Source organism: Astatotilapia calliptera, chromosome 11 (assembly GCF_964374335.1).
Source record: "Astatotilapia calliptera chromosome 11, fAstCal68.1, whole genome shotgun sequence".
Classification (NCBI taxonomy): domain Eukaryota; kingdom Metazoa; phylum Chordata; class Actinopteri; order Cichliformes; family Cichlidae; genus Astatotilapia; species Astatotilapia calliptera.
In genome coordinates this window covers 8,891,933-8,916,943 of record NC_137432.1, presented here as the reverse complement: position 1 = coordinate 8,916,943, position 25,011 = coordinate 8,891,933, and the positions used below count along the sequence as shown (strand labels likewise).

The 25,011-nt window shown below is 42.4% G+C and overlaps 1 protein-coding gene across 2 annotated transcripts in view; it reads right to left on the bottom strand.

Moving 5' to 3' along the window:
- Window positions 1–23,493, bottom strand: part of LOC113032548 (uncharacterized) — a 30,940-nt gene extending 7,447 nt beyond the window's left edge. Inside the window, exon 1 of one of the 2 annotated variants that reach the window (XM_080308237.1) lies at window positions 23,340–23,493. The gene's annotated coding sequence lies outside the window, so the exon portion shown is untranslated. Of the gene's footprint in view, window positions 1–3,469; window positions 3,697–23,339 lie in introns of those variants that run through there. The other variant, XM_026185527.2, reaches the window with a different exon arrangement.
- Between the last annotated feature and the right edge of the window lie 1,518 nt (window positions 23,494–25,011).

Genomic DNA, 25,011 nt, shown 5'->3' with positions numbered 1-25,011 from the left:
AATGAAATGTGTGCAAAACAGGTGAAGAAGAGAGTGCCAGGGGTGATTTGTGATAGAAGGACAGCACCGAGAGTGAAAGAGAAGGTAGTGAGACCTCTATGATGTATACAGGAAGCTGGGATGAAGATGTTAAGATTTTCACTGTGAGAGACCAGGGTGGACCAGATTTAAAATGAATATGTTAGAGGGGCAGCTCAGATAGAGCAGTTAGCAAAGGAGAAAAGGCTGAGATGTTTTGGACATGTGCAGAGGAGTGACAGTAGATATACTGGACAAAGGATGTTAAAGATGGAGTTGCAAACCACGCAGAAAAGAGGCATGTAGTAAAAGACAACGTACAGCGGGTTGATGCAACAGAAGAGTATGCTAGGGTCACAAGCTGTAAAGAGAGCAGTTGAAAGAAGACAGTGATGACAGTCACTTACTGAATTTTCACACCAATCATTTGTAGCTGCTGTTACCTTTATTTTGTTTACCATATTTTGTGTTCTTAAAGATTTGTTTGACTCCAACATTTTTATTGTTACTTTGCCTTAAGCTTCAAACACTTTCTTAACCTTGCTGCCATATCAAAAATGTTATTTTAAGTCACAAGTGATCGCACTTCTATGGACCAAATAGCTGTGCATTTATACTGGCAATGCTGGGATATTTAGGGTTGCAAAAATGTTTCTTGCCAAGAATTTGTCACTCTACTTCACCTACAGCTTTTTACAGTTTTTACAGAAATCAAAACACTGATGTGGCAAAGATAATAGAAAGCTGCGTGGGATAGTCAGCCAATAGAGATTGAAAATGTGACGTCATTCAGGGGTAAAACCGCAAAGAATTCTGGGAACTCGTGGCAAGAGGTACTAGCGCACGCAGGCTTTCAATTGAAATCAGTTACACAGCGATAAAAAGAAACACAAAAAAATGGCAAGAAGCTGCTGTATTATTAACTGCAATAGCCGGTTGTATGACAGCCACGGGAAGCCGACGGGTAAAGAGATCGGTTGTTATCGGATTACGTCATTGAAGAGAAATTGTTCGAGCCATGTTTCCGAAGTAACAAAGATGCGACGGATGGCCTGGATTGCAGCCCATCAAAGACCAAATATAACGTCCCAGAACACTCCAGCTCACAGGTTAGTCTGCTCCAAGCATTCCCACAAAGGTCAGTGTTTTTTAGTAGTTAATACGTCATTTTTCATAACATAATTGGTGATATAGGTTACAAGCAAGTCTGGCGCTGAACAGAAATTGTCGCGCTATGCTCCTTTGTTTATTGTGCATAAATAATGAATTGTCTTGACACAATATTGCGTTTCGCTTCTGTTATTATGGTACATTGACAAAAACATATACTTTTATTCACAGGATAAAACAGTTTTTTGTATCACTAATTGCGCAGTAGGATTACAGCATACAATATTATTGTCACTGCTACATTTCTGTAATGCGAACCAGAAATTATTTCCACTACTAATTAATTACCGTTGAGCTCAAAGGTCCTATTAATAAACTGTTAACGAATGTGTATTTATGAAGACGATTTGTGAGACTGGTAAACTTACAATATGTACGATGGTCTTTCGTTCTACACGGTGCATTTCAAGGTCCTGTACCCATCCGTCGGTAAACTGTACCTGGGCTTGTTGCAGTGACCTGAAGTTACTAAACTTCATGAGTGCATGCACTCACTCCAAGAACCGTATAATTATAAATATGAGCGTGGTGAAAGCTGGGCAGCACGCTAACGTCTTTTGTCCACTCTGTGTGCTCGTAAGGGTCTAAACCTTTCACTCCTTTGATTTTTTCCTCGTATCTTTTCTTTGACTTTTCATCAAGTCTGTCTTTGTACGGACCGGCATTGTTCTCCTTCGTTTTGTACATTCCTTTTTTGGGGGGGGGGCAAAGAAAAAGCAAGAAGGTATTGGAACCGGAGAATGAACGTTTTGCGGTGCTGCAAATGCTCGCATTTGATGCGGTACTTGAATTGTTTTGCCACGAGTTCCCAGCATGCAATGGGCGAAAGTCACGTGGTCTGTCAATCTCTATACAGTTGTGTTGGTCACTCTAGCACGACAATACGCCCAAGCTGATCTCAATAGTGCTCGGTGAGGTTGAGGCCAGAACTGCAGGGATCCTCTCACTTCTAAATTGTGGAAGTAGTCTCTGATAAACCCTGCTCTGTGATGTTGTCATCTTAGATGACATCTTCTCATCAGTCCCAGACTAGGTTTGGCACGTTTTTTTCCCCACGGGCGCAACTTATATACTCAACTCTGCTGCTCAACCCGCAAATGCAATTTCCAAACAAATAATAATGGATTGGATTTATATAGCGCTTTTCAAGGCACCCAAAGCGCTTTACAATACCACTATTCATTCACTCTCACATTCATACACTGGTGGAGGCAAGCTACAGTTGTAGCCACAGCTGCCCTGGGGCAGACTGACAGAAGCGAGGCTGCCATATCGCGCCATCGGCCCCTCTGGCCATCACCAGTAGGCAAGTAGGGTAAAGTGTCTTGCCCAAGGACACAACGGCCAGGACAGAGAGCCCAGGGATCGAACCGGCGACCTTCCGGTTACAGATGCGATTCCCAACCCCCTGAGCCATGGTCGCCCCATTTAAATATGGCACCATTTAAGGGAAAATAAATATGCTTTCCAACAATATCAGATTTATTGCCAAGAAGCATTAAAACAAACAAATAATTAACCAAAGAAGTTTCCTTACTTTCTGTACTGAGCTTTAATTTAATGTGCATTTTTATGTGGCAAAGAATGGATGAAACCTAAAAACTGCCACAGATTTCACTCAAAAACAAAAAAGGTTAATGTCATTGATATGATATTAATTCTAGGGAAACATTAACCATAAAGTGTTTCCTCTATGTGCAACACAATAACTTTAAAAATGTTATTAATTAAAGTAATGACACATAATCATGTTATGAATATTTTGAATATTTGAAGTTCAAGCATGAGGAGGCCAGTCTGACTTGCTGCTTGCATTATCGGACTATAAACAAGAAGATCAACCACAGCCAAGACACTCAATGCAAGGTGAGCATAAATATGCACACTGACAGGGTCGTTACTAAGTAATATAAGAATAATAGCGTTACCTGTGTAAGTTGGTTTGCTAATGCTGGACGCACTGCTAACAAACACAGCTACAATGTTTTGCCAACTTACTTTTGCACTAACAAATGCTTAAACAGCTCCAACTGACGCATATGAGAGCTTTTGCTAGCTCCGATAGCTAGCTTGACATTCGCGCCCACCGTACATAAACAGTGTCTAGCTGAAACACCTCAAAGGGGGTTTGCTAGTGAAAGCTAACCAGGAGGAGGTGCCCGGCCACGTTCCCGAGTAGGCCCAAGAAATGAATAACTAACTAACGCTCGCAAGCTAGCTACCATGACCTACGAAGCAGCAGCTCCACAGAAACCGCCCGTTTCTATCTTCACGTACTCACCAGTCACAGGAGCGCGAACGTTTTCTGCAGACGAGGAATCACAAAGGCTGGGAACAAGGAGAGGAAATGGCTCGGTAGACATCTGTCCACGCAAAGAACGAACTCTCAAGGGAAGGGAAGGAAAGCTCAGCTCAACCCAGCTCTATGGTGAACAAATGTGATGCTGTGCCAGAAGGTAGAGCACTGAGCGGAAAGCTGCAGCTGCAGCAAGCGCGGAAGGGGTTGCACCGCGCGTGCGCAGTTAACGGAAAGCCTCTAGCAGCGCCTACCCTGTGCACCCATGGCCGCGTGCCGGATTGGCTCTGTATCTGTACTAGAGTTCAGATTGCATATGAAGCACAGAGTCCCACAAAACAACACACTACACACCGAGATCTGTAGAAATTTTACACTCAGCAAATGTTCACTTTTTAAAAAAAAAAGGTGAATTAAGTATCACTATCAAAGTGTTGATTTCAACACTTTTTCAGGGTTTTTTTAATAGCTCCACACTCTCCAGATGTAAATTAACACTTTCAAAATAGTTAAATATTTAACACTATTAATGAAAATTAAGGTACAATATACAAACTTAAATCTGAAACATTGTACAAGCTTTGCATATAAAGTTGTTTGTGAAATTTAAACTCAGATATTTTTAATAATTCACCTTTCCTCACTTTACAGTACTGACTGCATGATAATGGTTATTAAAAAAGGGATTTTCTACCAAAAGTATATCACTTATTTGACAAAAGATAGGCATATTTTCTTCCATGGTACTGCAAACAACAAGTCCAGCTTTATATTCTAAACTATCAACTTTAACGCAAGTAGTTGAGAAAAGCTCTTTTGAACAAATCATTTTAAGAACTTAATTGCTGACCACATTCTTGTCTCTGACAGAAAAACATTTAATTGGCCCAAATTCATTTTGTTTTAGGGTGAAGGTTTCCTGGTGATAAGCACTGATGCTTTTTAGCATGTGATTTGGTTGCATTTTTGAAATGTTTATAAAAATCTTTAAACACCTTCACTTTGGCTTCAAACCTCATACTCCACATGTGTAATAAGGGGCCAATTTTACTAACAGAAGATGGGTAATGGCTCATAAAATGATGCTTAGGTATCAAGTCTCTATGTAGATACAAGTATTTAAATAGTATGTGGGGTCAACAATCAAATGCTATAAATATATATATATTAGGGGTGCAACAATACACAAAATTCACGGTTTGGTTCGATACTTTGGTGTCACAGTTTGATATTTTTTCGATACAAAAAAATGTTCATGCCTCTTTAATTTGTCATTTATTAAAATTATAAATATATATTTTAACTCAAAAGTACAGTTTTTAAATTTAATGTTGCTGAAACAACAAAGTAATAAAAAAAATAAATCTATCTGATCGAGAAATCACTCATCTTTGGAAAATAGAGTTTATTTCAGAGAAATGGCTCTTTCCAAAATAAACCGCAATTCTATTGTATTGGCTGTATTGAATTGAATTTCCTTTAATTTCTGAGGAATTTTACAGTAAATCTGGATGAAACTGGGCACACAGGTACAGTAGGTGTCCCAGAGGAGGAATGTGTTGAAAGTTGGACCTCAACTACTCAGGATGATTTTTAATGAATTTTTGAAAATTGACATAATTCTATTGTATTGACTGTATTGAATTGAATACAAGTAACCTTTAATTTCTGAGGAATTCTACAGTAAATCTGGATGAAACTTGGCACACAGGTACAGTAGGTGTCCCAGAGGAGGGATGTGTTGAAAGTTGGACATCAACTACTCAGGATGATTTTTAATGAATTTTTGAAAATTGACATAATTCTATTGTATTGGCTGTATTGAATTGGATACAAGTACCCTTTAATTTCTGAGGAATTCTACAGTAAATCTGGATGAAACTGGGCACACAGGTACAGTAGGTGTCCCAGAGGAGGGATGTGTTGAAAGTTGGACCTCAACTACTCAGGATGATTTTTAATGAATTTTTGAAAATTAACATAATTGTAGTGTATTGGCTGTATTGAATTGGATACAAGTACCCTTTAATTTCTGATGAATTCTACAGTAAATCTGGCTGAATCTTGGCACACAGGTACAGTAGGTGTCCTAGAGGAGGGATGTGTTGAAAGTTGGACATCAACTACTCAGGATGATTTTTCATGAATTTTTGAAAATTGACATAATTGTAGTGTATTGGCTGTATTGCATTGGATACAAGTACCCTTTAATTTCTGAGGAATTCTACAGTAAATCTGGATGAAACCTGGCACACAGGTAGAGTAGGTGTCCCAGAGAAGGAATCTGTTGAAAGTTGGACCTCAACTACTCAGCATGATTTTTAATGAATTTTTGAAAATTGACATAATTCTATTGTATTGACTGTATTGAATTGAATACAAGTACCCTTTAATTTCTGAGGAATTCTACAGTAAATCTGGATGAAACTTGGCACACAGGTACAGTAGGTGTCCCAGAGTAGGGATGTGTTGAAAGTTGGACATCAACTACTCAGGATGATTTTTAATGAATTTTTGAAAATTGACATAATTCTATTGTATTGACTGTATTGACTGTATTGATTGTATTGTATATAAATGTACTGTAATTTCAGAGGAATTCTACAGTAAATCTGGCTGAAACTTGGCACACAGGTACAGTAGGTGTCCCGGAGGAGGGATGTGTTGAAAGTTGGACATCAACTACTCAGGATGATTTTTCATGAATTTTTGAAAATTGACATAATTGTAGTGTATTGGCTGTATTGCATTGGATACAAGTACCCTTTAATTTCTGAGGAATTCTACAGTACATCTGGCTGAAACTTGGCACACAGGTACAGTAGGTGTCCTAGAGGAGGGATGTGTTGAAAGTTGGACATCAACTACTCAGGATGATTTTTAATGAATTTTTATATAAAGCGAAAAGGCGCTACCGTAAAGACTGGTGTAAAAGCGCAAGGAAATTTATGCGGCGGATAGGAGGCGGCTGGCTTGACCGCGGCTCACAAATGACGGCTCACTTTACCGCGGTCAAAATAAAAGCTATACTATACGCTTCTTCTGGGCTATATTCTCAGCAGCATATTAAACATATCAGGCCCCATAAGGAGAATCATGTGCTAATGGCTGTCTAAATGACTCGGGTAAAGTTTGTAGCATGCGTGCTTGTTGTTTTTGTCTGATTCCACTTGTCTTTGCACTAGGGTGATGTCGGCATAAATGTGCAGTCATATTCATTGTGTTCCCACTAGTGCTGTCAGCGTTAATCTGAAATGACCTTAACGCCACAACACGGCGGATCGCCCCGTGCGTGGGGCTGGACGGCCAACACCTTAACGAGCTAACTGCGCTAACGCACTAGTTCCCACCAATGTAATTGAGCATTGCGTGGCACATCCGACATAGTGTTTTACTTTTGTCCATGACGCGCTTACCTTCAGGGTCATACATCACATGAAAACCAAAATAGTTCCAAACGCCAGATCTGAATTAGGGTGGAGGAGGTTCAATTTGCCTTGTTGCAAGGAGAGTAGAGCTGGGCGATAGAACGATAACGATATGTATCGCGATATAACTTTTACTCGATAGAGAAATTAAACTATCGCGATAGACCTCGGCGCTCCACCACAACCACCCACACATGCAGGGCCTTGGAGTAGGGGTATGTCACCAGGGTGCAGAGGAGGCTACCCCCCCCCCCCCCCGTCCCCCGTCCCCTTCTAGCTGCCTCTGCCTCAATTTTATCCCACAACTTAGACATTCACATTACTCACACTCTCATTACACATACATATAGGATCTTGGGGGTGGGCACGATACACGGAGTCCAATTTACCATCAGGGTGTACACCTCACCCCTGGCGTCGTTGCCCACCTCTCAATTTTGAATACACGTAGACATTGAGGGCTAGCAGGAGGGACTATGCACTTACCTGCTGCTCTCTGGCAGGTAGCTCCATGCCTTCCTGGGTTTTAATTGCACCTTAGAACACACATGCATCAACACTACAATGAGCGGGTGGAGGGAGGTTTGGAGTCTTCTCTCACCCCCGTTCTCTGCGGCCTGCTGGAGCGGGGGGGCTAGGAGGAGTTGGCCGTCCGACTGCGGTCTGGAGTGTGGGGCCTCCCTGCTGCTGCGGAGTCGGGGCGGTCTGCCTCTCCCCACCGCAGGGAAAAGGATAACACCACCTGGGTCTGGGTGCAGTTCCCCCCTCCAGGGGCAAGGGTACCTAGACCCGGTTCGTAGAGTACGCTTGGGGAGTGTGATCGTGTGTACAGCGTCTCTTTATGTCTGTCTCCACGTTGGTTGAGTGTGGAGTAAGTGCATATGAGAGCATGAGGGTGGGAATGGATGTTTGTATCTGTGTGTGCCTGTATGTCTGTGTCTATATGTCAGGTTGGGTATCAGACGCCACCTCTCTGGGGACATCTCAGGCCCTCCAAGGTTTGGAGGCCTATCTCCACCCACCACTTCCCCTGCCAGTGGCGGACTCCCTCAGGTGTCGGTGCGTTGGTGGTTCTTTGTGTCTGGGGGTGGGCGTCCGGGTACACACCGGCTCACTCCTTGGCGGCCGCTTATCGGGGCCTGGAGCCTGGGGCTCGCTCGGGCCACTTCGGAGGTGGGGTGCCCCCGGCCTCTCGGCCTGGGGCTCGGTCACTCAGGCACAGCTGGCTGCCGGCGGAGCTCACGGGCGCGTCACTGCAACTCCCCCTGGCTTCTGCTCCGCGGCTGCTGAGTGAGCCCTCATCTGGGACTCTCCTCAGCTCTTTCTGGGACAGTGGCGCGGCTGCCCCTCTGTTGGTCTTCCTTGGTCTCTTGTGTTCTGGGGGCCTCTGGATGTCTGGAGTTTTGATCTCCTCCATACCTGCTTCATACCCTGGAGGACGGGGCTGTGGCTCCCCACACTCCCTAGCAGATTGTTACATGGAGAAACCTTTGGAATACAAGCATGCTGATCCACACAGGTATGCACACAGGTGTACACACGGGTATTCACAGACGCGGACTACAGCTTTCTTGGCTGCTGCCTCAAAGCACATTGTGCGCTGTCTATCTTGCGTGCTGCACAATATCGTTTATTATTTAGTATCTACTGATATCTACTGCTAGCTAGTTTATTGTGATGGTGCCGTGTTTTTTATTATGTTGCTCTTTGTTGTTTGCTTTCTCAGGTGACCCAGGTGTTTTTTTTTTTTTCTTTCTTCCCCCCCTTCTCACAGTCTCTTCTCCCCTTTGGTTTTCTTTCTCTCCCTCTCTTTCTTTCATTCTTTCTCCCTGTCCTATCCCCCAATCATGTCTGTCCCGTTTGTAGCAACTGAAAATAAAATAAATTCATAATTATAATAAAGGTCAATCAAATGGACCAATATGGCAAGGCCATGATGATCCACTTGGTAAAATAAATCCGCTTGGCATCTTTCTTGGCCTTAAGACAACAATTCTGATGGCTAAAGATCCAAACGGGACACAAAAAAAAAAAAGAAAAAAAAGAAAAAAAAAAGAAAAAGGTCAGCCAATCCAAATTAAGTAGCGCAGAGCCGAATCAATCACAGCCGCAGCGTCACGTCGCATGACTTGTTATGTACAGCACAAGTGCCAAGCCGCACATGTGTATTTGTTTGGGAAGCAGCCAGCCATCGTACCGCCCGGGTAATGGAGGAAATGAGTGTGCCGACTAGAAAAATCAACCGAGCGTGACCGAAGGTTACCGAAGAGAAAACAGATGATGGTTCCAATGCCGGAGAGATTGTCGAACGGAAGAGCCATAGAAGTTTCGTAGTGTGAAGGTATTTCGGCTATTTCAAGTCTGACAAAAAACAGAGTAGCGTGCACTGTAAATTGTGCCGAAAGCAAGTCTGGAAATACAATAAACTGGTGCATGCGTCACACTGTGCGCCATGTTATTGTTTCGGTGAAATGAATTTCTACAATACTGTTACTGTTAATTCTACTCTCTGCAGTGTTTAAATGCTTACATATACACACAGTTACTGTCCCTCCACACATACGACTCGGTTCTGCTTCTATGCCCCAGCTTTGTTTACTTTTTCCCACCGAGGCTTCTAGACTTCTGATTGGCCAACATTTCTGCACGGTTAGGAATCTAGCGCCACCTGCTGCTTTGGCATGTTCATAGCAGCGTTTTCCTTCATTTCTGCCTTTATGTGTGGACGGGATTAGTTTTTAAAACGAAAACGGAAAATCTCCGTTTTCAAAAATACGTGTGGACGTAGCCTCAGTCTCTGACTGGAAGCGCTAATTCGTCATTCGGCTTTTGTCAGACTAAAGTAACTGTTAAAACTGTTTGAAAAGCTAAGCTATACAACAAGGAGAGATTGAGAATTTCCTTTTAGTTCTCAGTTTATTTGATATTGACAAAAGTTAGTCAGTTTTGTCTGTTCTTCTGTAAAACAAACTAAGATTTATTTTTAGAATTAATACTTTGTTTCTAAGTGGAATTGACAATTTAGTCTGTTTCATTTGTTCTATTTTGAAACTTAAACGCTTTAGCGGCTGTCTTTTGTGTAGTTTGCAATATTTGCCTTTATTTATCTGAAAAAGTCTCATGTTCCTTAAGTACATCTACCCTGTTGAACTTCATCCATCCATTCGCGTCCGCTTAATGGATGAACTTATTATGGGAAATAAATATTTAAATAAAAACAAGCTGCTGATTATTTCACATTTTACTTGTGAGCAATGGCACATTTAAATCTTACAAATATAGTTATTTGGCTTATATCGTGATAGATATCGTTATCGCCTGAAATGAAAAAAACATATCGTGATATGAAAAAATGTTATATCGCCCAGCTCTAAAGGAGAGCTTAAATTCTGTCTCGCTAGCTTGCCCTGAGCACGAATATCGTTGCACCCCTAATATATATATATTAGGGGTGCAACGATATTCGTATCGATATTGAACCGTTCGATACAGTGCTTTCGGTTCGGTACGCATATGTATCGAACAATACAACATTTGTAATTTATTTTATCAACTTTCCTTCTGACGATGCTGTCTGTGTTGAGCACTCAGTGAATCTGCGTTCGACTACTCCGCCTAGGCTGCACTGTCGAGCGCAGATCCACTGAGCGCTCAACACAGACAGCATAGTCAGAAGGAAGAGCGCAGGGCAAGCTAGCAAGACAGAAGTTAAGCTCTCCTTGCAAGATGGACCTCCCCCACCCTCATTCAGATCTGGCGTTTGGAATTATTTTGGTTTTCATGTGACGTATGACCCTGAAGGTAAGCGAGTCATGGACTAAAGTAAAACAGTATGTTGGATGTGCCATGCAATGCTTAATTACATTGGTGTGAACTAGTGTGTTAGCGCAGTTAGCTCGTTAACGTGTTAGCTGTCTAGCCCCATGCACGGGGCGATCGGCGGTAGCTCGTTAACGGAGATTTGCCGTGTTGTGGCGTTAAGGTCATTTCAACGAGATTTACGCTGACAGCACTAGTGGGAACACAACGAATATGACTGCACATTTACGCTGACATCATCCTAGTGCAAAGACAAAAACAACAAGCATGCTACTAACTTTAGCCGAGTCATTTAGACAGCTGTTAGCACGTGATTCTCCTTATGCTGCTGAGAATATAGCCCAGAAGAAGCGGATAGTATAGCTTTTATTTTGGAAAGAGACATTTCTCTGTAATAAACTCTCTTTTCCAAAGATGAGTGATTCCTCAATCAGATACAGGGCTTGCAAAATCGCTAGCCCGACGTCCCGGAGCTAGCGATCTTTCCAGTCGGGCTACAAAAATCTCTCTGCCCTGCCCGTCGGGCTATTGTAGGAAAAATATATGTCAATGCTTTTGCATTCTTTCAGAAATGTAGCTGGGTAATTATGTCATTGGCATCGGTGAGCCACTGTCAATATGAATTTGCGCTTGTTTTTTTGCTTTCACTTTGCAATGACAGCACTGATCTGTGAGTGATGATAATTTGTGCACCAATTCCTCTGACATCGTCTTATTAATCGTTAGCTTACTATGCAAACATGACAAGTGAAATCTCCCGCAGCAAGCTTAAACATGTGAGAGGTTGATCGCGCAGAGAATCGCTGAGCTTATGTGAGTCCGTGTGTAAAAGCAGCATGATATATATTTTAGTTCTGCTGAGCCAAATAAGACAGGTCAGGGTGAAGAAGTGACAGCCAAAGAAAAGCTTACCACAAAACGGAGAAGTTATGACAAATGAGACTATAAGGCAAAAAGAAAGTGCAGCTTTATGGTTTCATGGACAAAATAATTTCTGTGGCTGCAATATGACGAGCTAAATAACCAGGGCTGCACATAAGTGGTCCGCAGGTGCGCATTCGCTGTCAAAATAAAAAACGCGCACAAGGGTTAGGGTTAAATTTAAAAACTGTACTTTTGAGTTAAAATATATATTTATAATTTTAATAAATGACAAATTAAAAAGGCATGAACTTTTTTTTTGTATCGAAAAAATATCGAACCGTGACACCAAAGTATCGAACCGAACCGAACCGTGAATTTTGTGTATCGTTGCACCCCTAATATATATGTATATATATATATCCAGAGATGGTACGAAAACTATGTTCATTATTTGAAGTAATCATAACAACAAATTCCAGTTTTTGTCTCCTGCAGGAATATTGTCACCAAAGAACAATGGGATGTTTCAAACAGGACACAGCATCTGAATATAATTCAAACCAATGCCCTCTCCGAAATAATCTTTGTTGGACTTTTTTATTTGTTCTAAAGATTCATAATCAAAACATAAATCCTGGAAGGCAAGTCATGTTCTGACATGACGAGTTGTATGAGATATTCAAAAAAGCTATTTGATGTCGTATAAGCTACACCCTCAAGAAGATCATGCATTAAATCAAATGAGTAGTTATTACAAACTGCATATACAGGGAGTGCAGAATTATAGGCAAATGAGTATTTAGTCCACATCATCCTCTTCATGCATGTTGTCTTACTCCAAGCTGTATAGGCTCGAAAGTCTACTACCAATTAAGCATATTAGGTGATGTGCATCTCTGTAATGAGAAGGGGTGTGGTCTAATGACATCAACACCCTATATCAGGTGTGCATAATTATTAGGCAACGTCCTTTCCTTTGGCAAAATGGGTCAAAAGAAGGACTTGACAGGCTCAGAAAAATCAAAAATAGTGAGATATCTTGCAGAGGGATGCAGCAGTCCCAAAATTGCAAAGCTTCTGAAGCGTGATCATCGAACAATCAAGTGTTTCTTTCAAAATAGTCAACAGGGCCGCAAGAAGTGTGTGGAAAAACCAAGGCGCAAAATAACTGCCCATGAACTGAGAAAAGTCAAGCGTGCAGCTGCCAAGATGCCACTTGCCACCAGTTTGGCCATATTTCAGAGCTGCAACATCACTGGAGTGCCCAAAAGCACAAGGTGTGCAATACTCAGAGACATGGCCAAGGTAAGAAAGGCTGAAAGACGACCACCACTGAACAAGACACACAAGCTGAAACGTCAAGACTGGGCCAAGAAATATCTCAAGACTGGTTTTTCTAAGGTTTTATGGACTGATGAAATGAGAGTGAGTCTTGATGGGCCAGATGGATGGGCCCGCGGCTGGATTGGTAAAGGGCAGAGAGCTCCAGTCCGACTCAGACGCCAGCAAGGTGGAGGTGGAGTACTGGTTTGGGCTGGTATCATCAAAGATGAGCTTGTGGGGCCTTTTCGGGTTGAGGATGGAGTCAAGCTCAACTCCCAGTCCTACTGCCAGTTTCTGGAAGACACCTTCTTCAAGCAGTGGTACAGGAAGAAGTCTGCATCCTTTAAGAAAAACACGATTTTCATGCAGGACAATGCTCCATCACACGCGTCCAAGTACTCCACAGCGTGGCTGGCAAGAAAGGGTATAAAAGAAGAAAAACTAATGACATGGCCACCTTGTTCACCTGATCTGAACCCCATTGAGAACCTGTGGTCCATCATCAAATGTGAGATTTACAAGGAGGGAAAACAGTACACCTCTCTGAACAGTGTCTGGGAGGCTGTGGTTGCTGCTGCACGCAATGTTGATGGTGAACAGATCAAAACACTGACAGAATCCATGGATGGCAGGCTTTTGAGTGTCCTTGCAAAGAAAGGTGGCTATATTGGTCGCTGATTTGTATTTGTTTTGTCTTTGAATGTCAGAAATGTATATTTGTGAATGTGGAGATGTTATATTGGTTTCACTGGTAAAAATAAATAATTGAAATGGGTATATATTTGTTTTTTGTTAAGTTGCCTAATAATTATGCACAGTAATAGTCACCTGCACACACAGATATCCCCCTAAAATAGCTAAAACTAAAAACAAACTAAAAACTACTTCCAAAAACATTCAGCTTTGATATTAATGAGTTTTTTGGGTTCATTGAGAACATGGTTGTTGTTCAATAATAAAATTATTCCCCAAAAATACAACTTGCCTAATAATTCTGCACTCCCTGTACTTAAGTAAATTTAGTGTGGAATTTTTTTTCAACCCTTATAAAGCCTTCAATTGTGGGTTTTCTTACAGAGACTGGCAATGCATTTCAAACACATCTTTTTCAGGAAGGATCATCCTCACTGTGTACCTTTTTGATGATCATTCTTCTAAATCAAACAAAGGTGACAGAAATGACTGCTACTGAATGACTATGGCGCCAGTGTGTACGGCAAGCCGTCTCTGGATCCGTCTTCCTGAGTGTTGTTTACTTTTTGCCTTACTACTTTCTATATGCTTTCCGGATGTTACTGCTCTAATTGCCTATGATCAACAAACTCTTTTAAATCTTCAACCCTTGAATCATCAAAAGCTGGATCTATATTGGAACTTAGGGAATTTTTCCCAGTCTCGAACGGATACTTCCGCCTGCACATACTACCTGCCTTTTTTTCCACCACACAAGAAACGATATAGGAAACGGGGTAAACAGAGTGGTTTTCGCGTTCGTATTAAAGCCTATTTAAAAGCACATGGAGTGATTAATTACCGCTCCATGATAGACATCTTGCGGCCCTCCCAGTATACTTTCAGACTGTGTTGTCATCGATGGATTCGCTATGCTGGCCAGCAAGCCCACTCGGTCCTACCAGTTGAGTGCCCACCTGTATGGAGCTGGAAGCGGGTCTCTGGAGGAGGTGTGGATCACAGCAGTCTTCGCCGGCTGGGACGTGCTCCTAGTAGCGTCCACATGGCTACACTCAGAATGGCTCTGCTAAACACTAGGTCACTGGTGAACAAGTCCTTCGTTGTAAACGACTTTTTTCTCGCGTCAAAGCTGGACGTCCTGTTTCTAACGGAGACCTGGATTCGCCATGGTGAGTCCTCTTCCCTTGTAGGAGCCATTCTTGGGTTAATACCTTATGTGGTCACTAGAGGTCACCTTTTTCTGTTTTGATTATGTAATGTAAAGGTATTTAAGGTAGACGCACGTAATCGGCGTCAGGTGTGTCATTGAGAAGGCAAACAGTTTGTGACCGTTGCGCTGTTATGCTAAGTCGATACAGAATAAAGACCAAAAAGGACAAGATACATACTGCTGGAGTTATTGGACTGTGAACTTAATTCATGCATACCAGTGACATCGCGTCACCCCCGTTAACGACCACCTCAGTGGCTTCAAGCGTAGGCTTAGCCTCTACATCCCTTTTGGAACTTCTTCCACTGGATTGTGCTTTTTTTAACTCTCCTAGGACCGCGGGCAGGGGTGGAGGGCTAGCCTTGGTTTTTAGAAGTAAATTTCGAGTGCGGCAACTGCCTCCTGCCTCGCATTCCAGCTTCGAAGTACAACTACTGGAGCTGTCCGGTTCCCCCCGGACCCTCTGTGCGGTGGTGTATCGACCTCCGAAGCGCAACAAGGATTTTATCCGTGAATTTGCTGATCTTTTAGGATTTATCTTTTTAAATTATGATCGTGTTCTTATTTGTGGTGATTTTAACATTCATATGTGCTGTGAGGAGGACCTATTGGCTAAGGACTTTCTTTCCCTATTGACTCTTTTAATATCACTCAGTGGGTGAGAAAATCAACCCACACTAAAGGGCATATGCTGGACTTGGTATTGTCGTATGGACTGGATATTTGCATCACAGACATTAATGATGCTGGGATTTCGGACCATTTCCCAGTTATGTTTGATGTTCAGTTATGCAATATGGAACTGAACTCTGAGGGTCCACTGAGCCTATCGCGTCTGATTAATTCTGAGGCTGTTGCCCTTTTCTTGCTAACTCTTTCTGTTACGATGACATCAGTAATGCACTTCTCTCGGTTGATGGCGTAGTCAACTCTTTTATTTCTACATGTTCTTCTATTTTGGACACTGTGGCTCCAGTAAAAACTAAAAGCCGTAAAACCTCTCGCCAACTTTGGCTAAATGAATCCACCCTCGCTCTTAGACGTGAATGTCGTCAAGCTGAGAGGAGATGGAAAAAAGATCAACTTCAGGTGTCCCTTGACATCCTGCATATGAGTCGGTCTAAATTTCAGAAGGCTGCCAAAATGGCAAAAACTTATTTTTTGTCAAACATTATTGCGACTAATAGTCACAATCCTCGAGTTCTGTTAAAAATCTTTAACTCAGTGGTTAATCCCTGCTCTGATGTTTCGATGGGTGCCTCCCCGGCCCTCTGCGAAAAATTTCTAAATTATTTTATAGATAAAAACTCAGTGTTAAGGGCCCCACATTCTCTGGTAGTAAATCAAGCCCCAGTTTCGGAATGTTCAATGGTTTTTCAACAGTTTGAACCTGTGTCATTCTCGACTTTAAAGGAAATAATTAATAACCTGAGAAGGTCAAATTCTCTGCATGACATTATTCCTTCTCGTATCATTAAGGATGCATTGAATACAATCGGGTCCTGTATCTTATTTTTAATGAACTCATCACTGTCATCTGGCTATGTTCCGACTGTCTTTAAACATGCAGTCGTGCAACCTGTTATCAAGAACCCCTGTCCTTGGTTTCTTTCTTTATTCCTTTCGCTGCCTCGATCACCTGCTTCGACACTCATCCACAAACATCCTTTATTTCGACACATACGCACCATGCGCTCAACGGCAGCACATTTACTTCAGTCAGACAGCGCACACAGTCGTTTAGGATACACACACTTAAGCCAAGCCTACTCATATTAGTAACTATGCATATACAAAGTCAGACTCAGGGAGCATCTCGCCACACATTTTTTCTCTCTCTCCTTCTCTTTATTTATGAACAAGTGACGTATTCTCTCCACCTGTCTAAGCAACGCACACAGCATACATCCCTAGTTATACACAAACATCTATGGGTACACTGAGGTTCATGGGCAAATGAACTGAATCATTTCTTCAACAGATTTGATTCAACCATGAGACAGTCTACAACATCGGCTGCAGACTCACCCACCCCCACTGCTGCTGTTCCATCTCTGACACCTCAGACACTTCACACCTCCTCTATTCACCCTGCTCACTCCTCCCCACCCCCAACAACAGCATCCAATACACACTCAACACAAGGCTCCAGCCTGTCTCTCTCAACCACCCAGGTTAGGAGGGAACTGAGGAGGATTAATGGCAAGAAGGCAGCGGGCCCAGATGGCATCAGCTCGAGGGTCGTCAGGTCCTGCGCGGACCAACTGTGTGGGGTGATGGAGCACCTCTTCAACCTGAGCCTGAGGTTGGGAAGAGTCCCACAGCTCTGGAAAACCTCCTGTGTTGTACCAGTGCCAAAGACTTCACGCCCCAAGGACCTCAACAGCTACAGGCCGGTGGCTCTGACATCCCACCTGATGAAGACCCTGGAGCGGTTGGTCCTGGCTCAGCTTCGGCGCCTAACAAGCTCATCACTGGACCCACTTCAGTTTGCCTACCAGCCTGGCATTGGAGCGGATGATGCCGTCATTCACCTCCTACATCGTTCCCTCGCTCACCTGGAGACCGCTGGAAGCACTGTGAGAATCATGTTCTTTGATTTCTCCAGTGCCTTCAACACTATTCTTCCCTCGGTTCTGAAGGACAAGCTGGAGAACTCTGGAGTGGACCATCACCTCACTACCTGGATTTTGGACTACCTCACCGACCGACCACAGTATGTGAGGACTTAGGGCTGTGTGTCGGACAGGGTCGTCTGCAGTACGGGGGCCCCACAGGGAACGGTTCTGGCTCCGTTCCTCTTCACCATCTACACTGCAGACTTCTCCCACAATTCCACCCAGTGCTTCCTGCAGAAGTTCTCTGATGACTCTGCAATAGTCGGCCTCATCACTGATGGGGACGACAAGGAGTACAGAGGTCTGACCCAAGACTTTGTGGACTGGTGCCAGCTGAACTACCTCCAGATCAACGCCAGTAAAACCAAGGAGCTGGTGGTAGACTTCCGCAGGCACAAGCATTCTCCACTGCAACCACTGAACATCCAGGGTATGGACATTGAGGCTGTGGACAGCTACAGGTACCTTGGTGTTCATCTGAACAACAGACTGGACTGGACTCATAACTCAGACGCCCTCTACAGGAAAGGGCAGAGCAGGTTGTACCTGCTGCGGAGACTCAGGTCGTTTGGGGTGGAGGGCCCACTCCTGAAGACCTTCTATGACTCTGTGGTGGCTTCTGCTATCTTTTATGGTGTGGTCTGCTGGGGCGGCAGCATCTCTGCTGGGGACAGGAAGAGACTGAACAGGGTGATCCGAAGGGCCAGCTCTGTTCTAGGATGCCCTCTGGACCCAGTGGAGGTGGTGAGTGACAGGAGAATGGCGGCTAAGCTGTCATCCCTGTTGGACAACGTCTCCCACCCCATGCAGCAGACTGTGACAGCACTGAGCAGCTCCTTCAGTGGGAGACTGCGGCACCCACGGTGTGGGACGGAGAGATTTCGCAGGTCTTTCCTCCCCACTGCTGTCAGACTCCACAACAAAGACTTTAACTGAACAAACACACACATCCATACATATGCAATAATACTAAGTGCAATAATCTTTTCTGGCATCGTTGTATTTTTACTCAGTTGTATATAGCATTCGTATTCTATTTTTATCTTATTGTATATTTTTATTCTATTTTATTCTACTGTATATAGTATATTATTTTATTCTATTCTGTACAGCTGTGTACTGTATTTATTCTTATTGTATTCTAATTTTTGCGTCATAACTTTTGCACTGTCCACTTCCTGCTGTGACAAAACAAATTTCCCATGTGTGGGACTAATAAAGGTTATCTTTTCTTATCTTATCTTATCTTATTACATGGAATATAAATGGAGCTGGCTCCAGAGAAAAGAGGTTAAAAATATTTAACCAACTCAAAAAACTACAGGCAGATGTTGTCCTATTACAAGAGACCCACAGACCTCTTAGAGGTTCGAATGAACTTAAAACACCTGAGTTTCCCAATGTGTTCTCAGCTTGTTATAATTCTAGACAAAGGGGAGTAGCAATTTTAATACATAAAAATATTAATTTCATGGTACTCGATACAGTTATAGATCCAGAGGGCAGATTCTTAATTATTAAACTATCTATACTTGATAAAAAAGCTATGTATTGCAAGTGTATATGGTCCAAATGTTGATGATCCCTCATTCTTTCACGGTTTTTTCAGTGCACTCTCTGAACACTTAGATGGCACACTTGTTCTTGGAGGCGACCTCAACCTTGGACTAAATGAAGACATGGATAGGCTCAATACAGCGGGAACTCAGCGTAATTGGCAGTCCATAAATATAATCAAACAGTATATGAGCGACTTTGGTCTTTGCGATGCATGGCGCTCCCTTCACCCCACCAGTAAGGAATATACTTTTTTCTCACATGTTCATCACTCCTACTCTCGTCTGGATTATTTTTTGGTCAGCAGCTCACTGCTGAACGACATTTCAGACACTGAGATTGATCCTATAGCTGTCAGTGATCATGGTCCTGTATCTTTAACACTAATGCACAAGAATAATACTACGCCAAGAAAAAACTGGAGATTTAATATATCACTACTTAAAGATGAAGACTTTATTAAATATTTTAAAAAAGAGTGGACTTCATATTTAGACTATAATGACACTCCCGAAACATCAGCTTCTGTTCTATGGGAAGCAGGGAAAGCTGTGATGAGAGGTAAAATAATTTCTTTCTCATCACATAAAAAGAAAAAAGAAAACAAAAATATTCAGGAATTAGAAAAAAACATCAAATCACTAGAAGAAGCCTACGCGTCCCACCAAGATCAGGAAACATTGAACAAAATACGCAAAACCAAACTAGAATTAAATGAGATAATTGATAAAAAAACTAAATTCTTAGTACAAAGACTACGCTTACAAAATTATGAACATGGTAATAAATCCGGTCAATTTCTAGCAAACCAGCTAAAAATAAATAAAGAAAAAACAACTATATGTGCTGTTCAAGATTCATCTGGGAACACAATATATGAACCCATACAAATAAACAACATTTTCAGGGATTTCTATAAAACGTTGTATTCACCACAAATAAACCCATCTAAAAAAGAAATTGATCTGGACTGCGGTCTGGAGTGTGGGGCCTCCCTGCTGCTGCGGAGTCGGGGCGGTCTGCCTCCCCCCACCGCAGGGAAAAGGGTAACACCACCTGGGTCTGGGTGCAGTTCCCCCCTCCAGGGGCAAGGGTACCTAGACCCGGTTCGTAGAGTACGCTTGGGGAGTTTGATCGTGTGTACAGCGTCTCTTTATGTCTGTCTCCACGTTGGTTGAGTGTGGAGTAAGTGCATATGAGAGCATTAGGGTGGGAATGGATGTTTGTATATGTGTGTGCCTGTATTTCTGTGTCTATATGTCAGGTTGGGTGTCAGGCGCCACCTCTCTGGGGACATCTTAGGCCCTCCAAGGTTTGGAGGCCTATCTCCCCCTACCACCACTTCCCCTGCCAGTGGCGGACTCCCTCAGACATTGGTGTGTTGGTGGTTCTTTGTGTCCGGGGATGGGCGTCCAGGTACACACCGGCTCACTCCTTGGCGGACGCTTATCGGGGCCTGGAGCCTGGGGCTTGCTCGGGCCACTTCGGAGGTGGGGTGCCACCGGCCTCTCGGCCTGGGGCTCGGTCACTTAGGCACGGCTGGCTGCCGGCGGAGCTCACGGGCGCGTCACTGCAACTCCCCCTGGCTTCTGCTCCGCGGCTGCTGAGTGAGCACTCATCTGGGACTCTCCTCAGCTCTTTCTGGGACAGTGGCGCGGCTGCCCCTCTGTTGGTCTTCCTTGGTCTCTTGTGTTCTGGGGGCCTCTGGATGTCTGGAGTTTTGATCTCCTCCATACCTGCTTCATGCCCTGGAGGACGGGGCTGTGGCCCCCCCACACCCTCTAGCAGATCATTACATGAAGGAACCTTTTAAAAAACAAAAAACAAGCGCGTCCATGCTCACAGGTGTACACACGGGTGATCACACCCACAAACTACACCCTTTTTGGCTCCTACCTCAAAGCTGTCGATCTTATGTGCTGCACAATAATGTTTAATATTTAGTATTTACTGTCATATTCCCATATATCATTGTGATGTTGTTTATTCTATTACTCTTGTTCTCTTCTGCTTGTTTTCTTTTTTCTTTCTCAGCAGGTGACCCAGGTGATTGATATATGCATTTTTTTTCTTCTTTTTTTTCCTGCTCATTCTGTTGGTTTTTGTCTTTTGCCCTTCTCCCCCGTCCCTCTTCTCAGCTGTTTCTCTTTCCCTCTTTCTTTCTCCCCTTCTTTCCCCCAGTCAAGTCTGTCCCATATTCAGTAAGTGAAAATAAAATGAACAATAAAAGGTGAATCAAATGGACCATCCCAAGGCTGGGATGGTCAATTTGGTAAAGTAAATCCGTTGGGCATCTTTCTTTGCCTTTAGACAACAATTCTGATGGCAAAAGAGCCAAACGGGACAGGCAAAAAAAAAAAAGAAAAAAGAAAAAAAAAAAGAAAAAGAAATTGATCAGTTTTTGGACAACATAACTCTTCCAAAATTATTAGACACTCAAGCAATGGCACTGGATTCACCACTAACACCAGGTGAACTCCAGGAAGCATTGATAAGTATGCCCAATAATAAGGCTCCAGGTCCAGATGGCTTTCCTGCAGAATTCTACAAAGAATTCTGGTCGATTCTAGCACCAAGCCAAATGAATGCTATTCAAAACCAAAATAAATTTGGGGGGCAAGTTTCTTATAAATTGGAAATTTATAAGCCAAGGGGATTGGCTGTTTCAAAGTCATCATAGCATAGCTGAATTTGTAATGCTTGTCTTTTGGCTGAAAAAGAAGAGTGAGTTTTAAAATAACTTCCATCAGAGAAGTCAGTGTAAGCACTAGGTTCTGGTCTACACTCATTTAAGAGCACATAAATGTCTGGATTTCTGCACACTAACCTCAGTGTTTCTAAAATTGGTCCATATATAAAAGTATCACTTACAGTACTTGATCATAAATACTGGATTTTGCCTGTTGTCATATCTCACTCCCAGTGTTATTTCAGCTGGGTGCTCAACTCCCCATTTTGGTTGAAGTATTTATTTAGTTTCCATTCTGTATTCAGATTTGTGAAAATATTTTCAAATTTGTCAAAAGATTGATTTATCCCAGATATGCTGGGATCAGTTACAAGTAAAGCAGAAATGGCAGTATGCTTTGCTTGTGAGTAAATTTCACTTGTTAGTTCGTCCAAGTATCCTACAATTGAGGACACCAAACTATTGGAAATCCCACTCCCCTGTAATTTGGCCACAATGGAGGCACACATTGCAAACATGACCACTGTTAAGGTGCTTTCGGAAACCTGCGTATGTCAAGAACTGAAACCTACAGCCTTGCTGAGAACAAAACAATTTTAATTTGGGCCTAGGATATTAACCATGTTCAACTCTTAAATGTGAAATCAACTGCTGATTGTTGGGATACAGTTTCTGATAAATTAAACAAGTCAGCATAGTTTTAACTTCTCACTCCCTGAGTGAGAGCGGTAGTGGCTGGTTAAGCAGTCTGGCTCTCAAATCTTAAATCTGGGTGACTCTCTCATTTTGCCCATATTAATGTTACACAATACACTGTTGTCTGCAGGAATGTGTAAAAATTCTCCAACGTAGCATCATAAGACATATTGAACACAAAATGTGTTTTGAAAAGTTCATCAAATGCCCCAAGGGAGTGGTTTGCATTGTATTGGATGAGATGCTTAGCTATGGTGATATGGACACTGTCAGACTTCCTCTTCTGATGGTCAACAGCGCGGTGGTATGGTTGCCAACCCTGCTGATTACGGAGATGTTCCCCCAAACTGCAGCACGACTAGGCTTAAGATAAGGAAACTCAACATTAGACATGAGAATAACCTGCAGCCAGACTGTCCACCATTTGACCTTAGAACTGAAGAAGATTCTCGGATGAGAGGTGAAACGTCTTCAAGCAACTTAAAGAAGTCCAGACGCTTTTCTTTGCAAGCTCCTTTGACTATGTTATTATTTATATATGGCTACAAAGGTGACATAAATTATTTTAACCACCTTAATAATATGATTACCTCATGAAAGAGTACAAGTCTCCCAATTGCCTCGCATGCACAAATTGCACAAATTTTTTGAGACTTTTGTTCCCCTGGAAATGGTGGAAGTAGATGTACCAGCAACAGCAAGAAAGCCATTTCTTGGTCGTAGGCTGAGGACAATAAGTGACAGGATTAACTGAAAACTCTTGTTCATATTTATGACAAAAATCAGATTAATCTTTCAGCGATTCACTGAACAAACAAATAACATTGAAGGGAAAAAAACTGTCTCACAGGTGTTCTCATTTCCTAATATTAATCATATGATCGCAAAAATCATGAATGAAGCAGCTGTACCTGAAATTATGGCAAATGCTTCAAAACAAGAAAAAGAAACAACTTACTTGTTGAGTCATCAAGATCACTTCCTGGAGGACTTTCTGCCGACTGCACCAAGTGATGCATCTCTAGTGTTGAAGTGAGCTGCTTAGCTCGTCGTCCCATTTCTGAAACAGTCTAGAGGATGTCTCGTCATCAAACAGGTAAATGAAATCTTGTTACACCTTTGGCAGAGAAGATATTAAACAACACAAATACTTTGAAATGTCAAGCTATTTCAAACATCTCATTTCAAACTCACTAGTCCTTTACTATACAGGAATCTTGGGAAGATAGAGAGGATTTCAGCACTTCTGCCTGTCTCATTAACAAGCTTTTGAAATGTCTTTCTCATCTTCTAGAAAATCAGGCAATTTCTGTAGTATGATTGAGCAAAGATATTACCTCTTGGCAAGCATCCCCATCAAGCTGCCTGTCAACATTAACAGTCCTTTGGAAATTTGGGCCTCCTGGAAAAAGGTCTACAGAGCTATTCTGTGGCACTGCAGATCTTCGCCAAATTTTTCTTTGAACTGTTTTCAGATGCCAAGAAACGTATCCTGTGCTGCTTGCAGCATCATAGCATCTTTAAATTAAGAAAGGTTATTGTCACATTCAGTTCATAGAACTCAGAATTTTGAAATGCAAAAATGACACTTACATAGCCTTTCTTAAAATATGGATTCTTCAGGCAAGGGAAGAGCATCACAATACCAAGAGGATACTTCTCTCTGACTGCTTTTGTGGGGAGGTGTCTGAGAGGAGATATTAAATTAGTCATCAAAATGTATGCCACGGCCATGCAGAAAATTGGCACAAATAAAAAGAAACCCTGAAACACATATACCCACATATATACCCACTCACAATCATGTGAGCCACCAGGATGTTAACCATTTGTCCTCTTGTGGCATCAGTTAGCATTTCTGTTGTTTCATACTCTTGTAGTATGTCTTCACCAACAGACTGATTAAACCTGCCTTTCAAGCTCACGCTGACTTCTGACAGTCAGCACAACATTGCCTTGTCCAACAAGGCCCTGACTATTTCCACATCAGCTTCTGTCCCTGTTGCATCCCTGTATATGACTTCTGAATCAGGGGGCACGAAAAATCTCTCAATAACTGTAAGATAAAAATTCATGTGGTTTTGAGGCAGCACTTTGTATAGGTCACAGGTAAAGACTGTCCATTTTAAATGCATTAAGCCACCACTTAGTAACCATTAAATAGGTACATTTCTTCCCTTGCAGAACCTAAAGTCCAAATTTCAAAGTTAATGATTTGCTTTTTATACATATACAATACATGTTTCCTTAATTTACAAAACGGTTTGCTAAAGGCAAGGTTTAAAACAATACAAATCTGTTTCTAAAATTTTTCCCTATCAGAAGCTACAATAAAACTGAACACCTTTTTCGTGGAATTCGAGAAATTCAAACTGTCCTTCCAAGGCCTCCAGCTTGATATAGTTCTGTTGCTGGTTGTACTTCATCAGCATTTTTACCAAGACATACAAGAAAGTTTGATAAAGCAAATTATGATTTAAAGGGAAAACAGCTGAGATGCCCTGACTGCATTAAAAATGCGTGACAAGGTTAGCTAAACAGACCACATACAGAGGACTTTGTATTGTATCGTCCCTCCACAGAAGACAGAGGCGTTCGGTATTCAGTTTACCGGCTGTTTATTAGGAATG